This window comes from Macadamia integrifolia, chromosome 7, assembly GCF_013358625.1.
Source record: "Macadamia integrifolia cultivar HAES 741 chromosome 7, SCU_Mint_v3, whole genome shotgun sequence".
Taxonomy (NCBI): Eukaryota; Viridiplantae; Streptophyta; class Magnoliopsida; order Proteales; family Proteaceae; genus Macadamia; species Macadamia integrifolia.
The window spans coordinates 19554284-19564200 of NC_056563.1; the positions used below are offsets into that span (position 1 = coordinate 19554284).

At 38.2% G+C, this 9917-nt stretch overlaps 1 pseudogene; it reads right to left on the reverse strand.

The window, feature by feature from the left end:
- Nucleotides 1-280: 280 nt before the first annotated feature.
- LOC122084803 lies at nt 281-9160 on the reverse strand (annotated as a pseudogene).
- Between the last annotated feature and the right edge of the window lie 757 nt (nt 9161-9917).

Here is a 9917-nt window from a genome sequence, read left to right on the forward strand (position 1 = left end):
AAACTTCTATTATTATTTTTTTCTCTTCTAAATCAGTTTCACTTTTATTTTATTGTAGCTAGCCATTGCAAATTGTTGGGAAAAGATTTAATTGGGCTAAATTAAAAGAAAGCAATTGTAGAGTCTCTTCAAATTAAGAAGACAAAAGATTGAAAGAAAATGAAGCTCACACATATACATGAATATGGAAGAACATGCCTGTGGAAAAAAAAAAAAAAAAAAACTACTCTTAGAATTTAGATAAAAAAAAAAACTACTCTTTAGAAACAAGTACTAATAATTACCTTAATTCATCATCAATATTAAGAAAATAATATATTATTAATGGAGAAAGAGAAGTAAGAAAAGGCACTGGGTTTTCCCTGACCATATATATAGGCCAAAGCTTCATCTCCATCAACAGAATAGAACACATCAACCATGAAAATCTAGGCCATGAGGAACGGAGGGGACGGGGAACTTCATCTTACCCTTATTGCAATAATTTTCCACGCCGCAAGCGAAATAGTAATTTTCAACCTTGTCGATTACAAACTTAAAGCCTCCCCACTTCCAGCCCTCTCATTCCCCACCTTAGTCACTCCTGCCAAGTTAAAATTCTCGAAGCTCGTGGAGTCTTTCAGCAAGTACACATTCTAATGAGGGTCATACTTGAACACTGTATAATATTTCTTTTTGAGTGAATAATTAAATATATCAAACACTAAAGAAAAAGGAAATATTACAAGGCAACGATACCACCAAGAGGCACAAGATCGACTCCAAATAACATTCTCATAAGAGAATGCTTTTCGTACACCCCTTGGTTGATGTGTGGATTCCACCAAATCAGAAGTCATATGCTAATGAAAGAGAATGAGTGTAATCCATACATCAACCTAAGGGAACAAAGAGAAAAACGAACAGAGCTCATTAATAATATTGAGTTAAAACACTAACCAAGAATGTCACCTACGTAGATGTATCCAAATTGAAAAGCCCATTTACTACAGTCGAAGCCATAATGCCAGCATTCAGACCCTCCCACGAGGAACATCCTGGCCATACCACTCACTGTCAACATTCAGGCAGTTGCCACCAGCACAAATATGATCAGCGGCCCTTGGCCATAACCAAGCCTACTTCTCATGAAACCTATCTTCTTACTTCAAACCTGAGCTCCTTGATCACGCGCAAGAACTGATAATGTTTCTTCTAAATATAAACCCAATATAGGTGCAAGACAGCAGGAAATAACGCAAATAAATGAACCACCCATCTATAGTTTCACATTTCGAACCAGCATTCGATACCCGAATCAAACAAAATTGAGCATTTCAAATCAATAAGATTTGTACAGAATATAGCTTTAAGAGAAGATATGTTAACAATAAAATCAAATTACATACATGCCATTATGGTCAAATTTAAGGCTGTGTTTGGTATGCATTCCCATTATGAGAATACATATTCCCATTTTCAAGATGCAGAATGCATTCTTGGCTAAGAATAAGAACATTGTTTGGATACATATTTAACTAAAATGCAATTTCTAATTTTAGAATGCATCAAGCATTTTATCGAACATCTCATGAGCATTATGGAGAATAGATTAAATTCCCTTCCAGAAAAACCCGTCCTCCTGTCTTAGGGAAACACTTGGGGAGGATAGATCGAATTTCTGAGAAGCACAGTCTGAAATCGAATGACTACAAAAACCGCATTAGGGGCTGGCCATACTTGTCCATTGCACAAATAAAGTAACCGGCAAGAACAACACCTTAAGCAACATAAGTTGGATTGCAGTAGAGGCCAGCCATACTTGTCATGGGGTCTGCTAATGAAATCCCCAAGAAGCTTGATAAAAGGAAGATGGATCCGTTTTGAAACCCCGAGAATGTGTAAAAAAAAAAAACAGGGTAAAGTGGAAAAGGGCTTCATAAATTACAGGAAAAGCCCAAATTTCGGAGTTGTTCTTCGCATTCGAGTACGGTACTGCAGCTTCTGTTGCTCAAAGCAAGCACGGAACGAAGCATTTTTCCTCCTCTAGATCTCAAAAGGTGAAAGTAATGAATAATTATTCAGAAACCATCAAAAATCAGTAAAGCCGGCCCTATACTCAAGACTAATAAACTCATGAATCAAGAAAAGAACAAAGATTTTTCGTTTAGAATCACTGTTTCTCTCTGCAACTCATCATGAATCCGAAGGAATCCAGAAGAAAGAGGTGCTTGATCCCATCATCTGTTGTGAAGACGAATGGTTTGTCGACTACGGAGAACCGGCCTACTAGAATAAGATCTTCTAAGAATTTCTGAGAGACAGAAACTAACCCAGCATAGTTTTGCAGACTTTTGATCTACATCACGTCACCACCAAAGAAATTTCTGCATTTGTGTTTCCAACGATTATGACAGCCACAGGAATGGATGGCTTCTATTGAGAAGAAGATAGAAAACGAAGAGGAAGGAGATGAGGAGCTCGTTTCTCCACGGGACGAAACTCATTAACAAAAACGAGGACGTGGAATGGGAAAAGAACCCGCTCCATAATGGATTGCATTCTCTTACACATTCTGGACTTCAAGAACGAGAATGCATGCCAAACGGCATTTTTATCATCTTAGAATGTGTTCTCAACCTAGAATGCATTCTGATAATGCATACCAAACACAACCTAATTGATGTAGATATGGACCCATTTGGGTATCTAACGAGAAATGAATCGAATCCATATTGAGTCTTTGGAGCCATATTGAATCTTTAGTCAATAGGATATTTTAGAAATTTTATTTTCATGCAATCTTTTAATTTTTGATAACTTAGGTAGGAGATAGTTATTAGGACTTAATTTCCAATTAATTTAAGTTTCCAAATTAGAGTAAGTTTCCTTTTAATGTTGGTTTTCTTTTACTATTTAAATGCATGTAATCATTCAAATAGGGACAGATTTGAAGAATGATGAATTAAGTTAATGTCTAAAAGCCTTAGGCTGTGCGCGTGAGTTCTCTTTCCTCCCCCTCCTTATGCATGCGCAACTCTGGATTCACCTCAGGTATTCTTTGCCCCTACCAGCCCTCCATCATTAACTTTCGACTTTTTAATGAACCATAGAACTCTGCAGGTTTGAACTGGAGTTCACTGCCTATATTAATATAGAGGATTAATCTGGATGTGAATCTGTCATTACTTGGGGACCCATCGGCAATAAAAATTGGTATAGATTTGATCAGCCAAGTTGAAAGAGATTTCTCTTATTTTTCTATGGGATTTTAACTATTCCTCATTTGGAAATCAGGAAGGCATCACCTGTATCCCCCTAGTCTTATGCAAATGGTTATAACAAGACATGTTGCCAAATGCCAATGACACAGAAGCTTTAAACAAAGTTATAGTTCTTACTGAAGGATGTGTCAATACCGAGCCATGCCCACACTTGTAAGTCTGTTTCAGACTCAACCCCTTACAGGGGTTAGGCCTTCCTTGTCTGTTTACATACATCTAATAATAAAGAAATACAAGTTTACTGAGAATACAAGTTTCAATAAGTCCAATAATAAAATAAGATGATCATCATTATACATGTTTTACAGAGAAACGTGGAGAGAGAGACAGAGAAAGAGAGAGGGACAGAGAAACGGGGAGAGAGAGAGAGAGAGAGAGAGAGAGGATGGTTTACTGTTAAGTTCTGAATCGGTCTTAAGGTTGAAGATGATGTTTCCCTTTATTTCCCTTTTTTTTTCTTAGTGTTGGGGTCTGATAGCATAGGTGACTAGGATCAGAAACTCAATTGAAAACCAGAATCTCAGTGAAGCAGACAAAGAACAAGAATCTAAAAGAAAAAAAAATTAAATAACTTGAAATTAATGGCTTAGATATGGTCCAAAAACTGGTCAAATACTCGATTCAGATTAAAGAACAGAATATCAAAACCTCAAGTTAATCCAGTGGTCTGATTCAAAGTTATAGAAGAAACCCTATTTGGGGTAGGACTTTCCAAAGCTAAGACTGATTGCAGTAATTGGGTGACTTCAGGGCAGCAAGTAGATGTAATCAAATTAGTCCACAACAATAGGAAAACTCAGAATTAATATTAGAATGATAATCTAAGTTCTGAAGTAAATCGAATTCAATAACAGCAACCTGATGTTAGGTAAGAAAACCTTAGAAATAAAAAAAATCCTTGTGATAGGACTCTAATGTTCTGAGTCAGAATCAAATTTTGAAACTGTAGTTAGGTTCAGAATAGGGTCTGATTGTGATAATATGAATTCAGAACTGGATTCTTAGCAGTATTAAGTAAAACAACAGGGGTTCCAGCAAGAAAATATATGGCTACATTTAGTTGCAAGGGAAATTTAAAGGGAAGGGCAGTAATACACCAGTGCAGCCTAATGAAAAACAATCCAAATTAAAACCACAACACATAAAGAGAAGTCATTAATTTCCATATAAAAGAAATTTAATTCCAAAGAGAATTGACTAACCATTAGGATTTGTTTTTCCAAAGATACCCATGAGTCCACTACAGAATCACAGACATGCCACAATATAAATCAAAAGTTAGTTAAAAGAAAATAAAAGCTACAAAAGAGGAGAAGAAGAAGAAAAATTGAAAATATAAAACATGGTACCATTGATCCCGTTTTTGGCTGGTTGGAGATGGTAGCCAATTCTATAAGGTTGCTGGGTTGCTGGACTACTGTTCTGATGAGATTGAAGGTTTAAGAAAACCTTGTGAGAGACTTCAACATGGACTCCATAGCCAAGAAGAAGAGAACATAACCCAAATAAACCAAACATCAGTGAAGGCCATGGCTTCTTTGAAGAGAGAAGAAGAGATGTAAAGAGGAAGTGAAGGAATGAATAAAGGAATCTGCTAGTGGCTATAGGAAATTATTGTTTACAATGCCTACAAACATACACATGTCAACCCATCCATCATGCATTACATTATTGACATCCACATACACTAGCACTGTACCCTATTGATTTGTTAGGACTGTTGCTACCTCCATGGACCAAAACACATTAACCAGCCTAATAACACTATCTCTGTGGGTTTCAGTTTTCTGAATATTTAAACCAGAAAAAGGTTCCTATTAAAGAGATTTATCCATAAAATACAATGCAACGTAACATAATTTGTGCAATGATATTTCCTTGTAATAGTCAAACCTGAAATATAATGTGTGTGCAGAGCTAGTGTAATTGGTGTCTCTGTAGAATCAATGCAGTGCTCTTATGATTCCAAAGGGAATAGTGTGCCCACTATCCTATTGCTAATGCAGGAAAGGTTATACTCTCAAGCAGGTCTAAAGGTACATCAACATTGATTTCTATTGTGATGGGGGGGAGTTAGTAAAGCAATTCCCTAAAGTTGTGGAGATTAATTTCTATTGAGATGGAGGAATTAGTTAACCAAAGGGGTTAATATGCCAATAGGGCTACGTATCCTAACAAAAACAATGATGCCGAAGAGGATCAAGGACAATATGGCGAAGAAACTAAACACGGGGGGGTGAAGAACAAGACGCAATACATCACCAAAAGATGTTCATTGTTTGTCACGCAGTTCATTGTTAACATTAAAAGGTGAATAAGTTAGGTTAGCCAAAGGCAATGTTCTCATTGGTTTATCTGCATTGAGCCTTAGGCAGAAGGGATATTCAGGCTGAACAGGGGTATTGTACCAGATGAATTTGATGTACACAGTTTGGCCGGCCTAATCAAGGCCTGGTCCCGAGAGCTGCCAAAGGGAGTTCTGGATGGTCTTTCTCCAGAACAAGTTCTTCAATGCAACACATAAGAGGAGAGTGTGGAGCTGGTGAAGCAACTCATGCCTACTCATCCATCATGCATTACATTATTCTCATCCACATACACTAGCAATGCACCCTATTGCACTAGCACCTGAGACTGCCAAAGATCGGCTCAAAATAGCCAAACATCGACTCAAATTTTCACAAAAATTACAAGAGCAGCTCCAGGCATGCAAGTTAAGCTTCAGAGAAGAAATCCAAAATGCAAGTCAAGCTCGATAATGTAATGCATGATGGATGGGTTAAAATACCCAAAGATCAACGAGAACACAGATTAAACAGAGACGAAAATTCAGAGCAAACTCCCTTTCTGGGCATGATCAGAACAGCATTACAGATTTAAAAAAAAAAAGGAGCAAAATCCACCTCTTCTGCACTTAAAATACCCAAAAGATCGACTCAATAAAGGAGCCAAAAAATGGCGTCCATAATGAAGAAAAAAAATTTGACAAAACTAATCCTTAAAATTACAACATAAATAACCAAAATCGTACCAATAGAAGCGAGGAACCAAAACCCTATGTAAAACCTCTCAAAATCATCTGGATTCTCCTCGTCTTTTCTCTCTATCCCAAGTTCCAGAGAGTATTATGGAGTCGTTTGAGCGAGAGAGAGTCACAGGAGCTACTGCTGCAGCTTTACCAGAGCAATGGAGACGTTTCAGCGAGAGAAAGTCGAAGACCAGGTTCACCGGAGCTATGGAGTCGTTTGAGCGAGAGAGAGGGGCAGAAGGGGAGTCGTTAGAGCGAGAGAGAGAGAGAGAGAGAAGGGGAGTCGTTTGAGCGAGAGAGAGAGAGGCAGAAGGGGAGCTCTGTTGGGAAGCCTTTTGTTTTAGGTAGACAAGAGAGGCAGGAGGGTCACGGGCTGGGAAGCTTTTTTATCGGGAACAACTCAAAAAATAATGGCTTAAGTCGTTTCTAGGAAGTAATTTCGCCAATTCCGTTTCTAGGAACAGAAGTCAATAGAAATGGAACGATTTTATCAAATGGTATTTCTTCGTTTCTGGGAACAGAAGAACAAAAACGGAACATTGTTTAAATGATGCTAATGACCAAATATGAAATGATTTGGGTTTCAGATAATAATTACAAGAGTTTCCTCTAAGTTTGAAAATTTCAAAGCCCTTTCTTTAATTCCCCTTACAATCAAATGGAGCCAAGGTATAACTGAACAAAAACAAGGAGTTACTGATTAGAAGAATGGAGAAGTAGAAGAAAAATATGGACCAAGCATCCTACATGGGGCTCGGCTTACATCCCATCAAACATCCTTAGCATCCCACCGAGGGTTGTTGCAGCCTACCACAGAGCATTTTGAATCCCACAGATCATAGAGGCTGCAAAAGCAAATATATTCAATAGAAAAATCATATGGAGTTCTATGGCTCTTACATTAATATATAAAAATCAAGGCACTGTTTGATAATGTTTCTGCTGTTTTGTGTCTAGAAATAATAAAAATGGTTTTTCACGTTTTCGGAAACAAAAACTGGTTTTTTGGTGTTTGATAAATCTGTTTCTCAAAATGTTTTTTGCAGATATAATGCTATTAAAAAATCCAATAGTATCATCAGATGCCCAAAAGGGAGAGAGGGTTCAGTTGACTCTTTTTAGGTTTATATAGTTGAGAGATTTATCGGGCATAACAACATTTTTTTCTCTCAAATTTGTTTCCAGAAACAACGAAACAAATCAAACAAACTTGTTTCGTCAAAGCTGTTTTTAGAATTATAAATAGACATAAATTTTGATTTATGTTTCTAGAAACGGGTGAAACGGAACAACTTTATCAAATGCTTTTTAGGTTGTTTCTCCATTTCTAGGAACAAGAAAACGCAGAAACGACAGAAACAGAACGTTGTCAAACGATGTCTAAATGTATATATACAATAGGAAAGGAAAGTGCACTTGAGATAGGAAACTCTATCCATAATAGGAATAAATATAAAGTCCATCTTACCTAGTTAGAATAGGTCTCCACATAATTAAAACTCTATCCAAAGTGTGGATTGGAGTTCAATTCAAGCAAGATGCTTATCCCATCTTTAACAACCAAAGATACCAATTACTTAATAGTACTACATTTCTCAAAGGAGTGAGAGAAAAGGAAGGTGGAAGCTGTCGTTACCTGGGCAGTTTGAATCGACAGAAAGAAGCTCCTTGAACTTTAACAGTGGGTTTGAGTTCCTTGTTGTCTTTGTTCGTTTGTGTCTTATAAATTAAATCTTGTGTTCCTACTTCTTATTCATAATTTAGGCTTCTTATTCATAATTTAGGCCCCATTAAAATAGCCCGTTACAAAGAAAGACTATACCTGGGTAACCCCCAAAAATGAAAATAATGTCTACCGTGTCCCTAATTTGTTACGGTGTAAACTGAAAGTGAGAAATGTACCCTTACACTTAAACTCTAAAAAAGAACCCATTTTCTTCCAAACCATTACACAGGGCTCCGATATCTTCTGCAGCAACAATTATCTTCTGCACTCAGTTCGGCCATTGTTACTCAGTTCTGGTGACTGTTAGTGCTGCACAACATGTATGGGCGGCAGTTGCAAGTTCTTCTCCAGCTCATTAATCATAACCCTTCCACCGGCTTGTATGCAAAAATGATTGAAAGCAAACTTAAAATCAGGGATGTAAGGCATGTCTTTACCATTGAACAGTCTCTTGGCAACCAGAGTAGCAAAGAAGAGAACCTGCTCGCTAATTGGGAGGACCAGCAGGCCCAGGGTGGTGATGTTGGTCTTAAGGGCCCCTCCAGCGATGGCCATTAGATCCTTGGACAGAGAGACCCCTACTTTACCTGCATCATCATGCTCCTGATAAACGCATCAGAATGCCTTGTCGTCGGCCGCTTTGTGAGTCCTTACAATATGAACAAGCTTGTACTTGGCCCTTCACCTATCTGCAGACTTGTTAGAGAGGAGAACAGCGGAGCCACCAACCCAAAACAGGCAGTTGGGTATAAACATCGACTTTTTGTTCCCAAAATACCAATTCTGGGTGATGTTCTCTGTGCTCACGACGACCGCATTAGTATTCCGATGCACTTGGAGCATATCTTTAGCAAGGTCAACGGCAATAACCCCAGCACTGCAACCAATCCCTCCCAAATTAAAGCTCCGGATGTTCCCCCTCAACTTGTACTTGTTGACGATTATGGCTGAAAGCGAAGGTGTTGGATTGAAGAGGCTGCAATTCACGACGAGAATCCCAATATCCTTGGGCTTAATGGAGGTGTTGAGAAAGAGATTATCAAAAGCACCAAACATGTCCTGCTCTGCCTCTTCATCAGCAGCAGCCAGCCGAACTGAGTAACAGCGGCCGGAGCACCAAACATGACCTGCGCTGCCAAACATTGTCGTGCAGAAGCTTCATCGTCGTTATACTGAGAAGCTTCCACTTTCCTTTTGTCCTCAAGGGTAAACGGAGTAAAGGTAATGGCTTTCACCTTGCAGAAGAAGTCCGAGCAAAGATTAGGGATTTCATCAGGTGCTCAGCTTCATCGTATGGAGGTGCTTCCTCCTTCGTGTAGTCTTCAATGGTCAACGGAGCATAGCAGCACAACAACAATTAGAGGTGAGGGATATCAGAGCAGCAGTTGTGGATTTTGGGAAAGTATTTCCCAAACTCTGCTTTGATAATTGGGGGCAAAGGTCATTATAGTAACTTAAGATACCCATAAGGGTAGATTGACCATTTAGCGAAAAATGACTGATGACATCATCACTTAACTCCTTAAACCTAACAGAATGGATTTTTTAGATATAATTTTATGAAAGTGAGGGGTCTATTGGACATTATTTTCATTTTTGGGGGTTACTCCAAATTATTTTCAATTTTAGGAGTGGTACAAGATAATTTCACTATAACTTAATCAAATCCTCAACTGGGGTCGAATGGCATTTTCTGTCAAGGGGTCTCCAACCCTCACCTAGTGTTTGTAGAATATGTTGAGTAGAGATTTTAAATAACCTATTCTGAGTTGTCTATCTCCTCCAGGGGGTATTCCTACATATGAGTAGAGAGTAATTCACTACCTTATCTCCAAGTTCTTAAGTGTTGCTGATTTCTCACTAGCATTTGATTGTGGTAACATTCATTTTTGGAGCCACT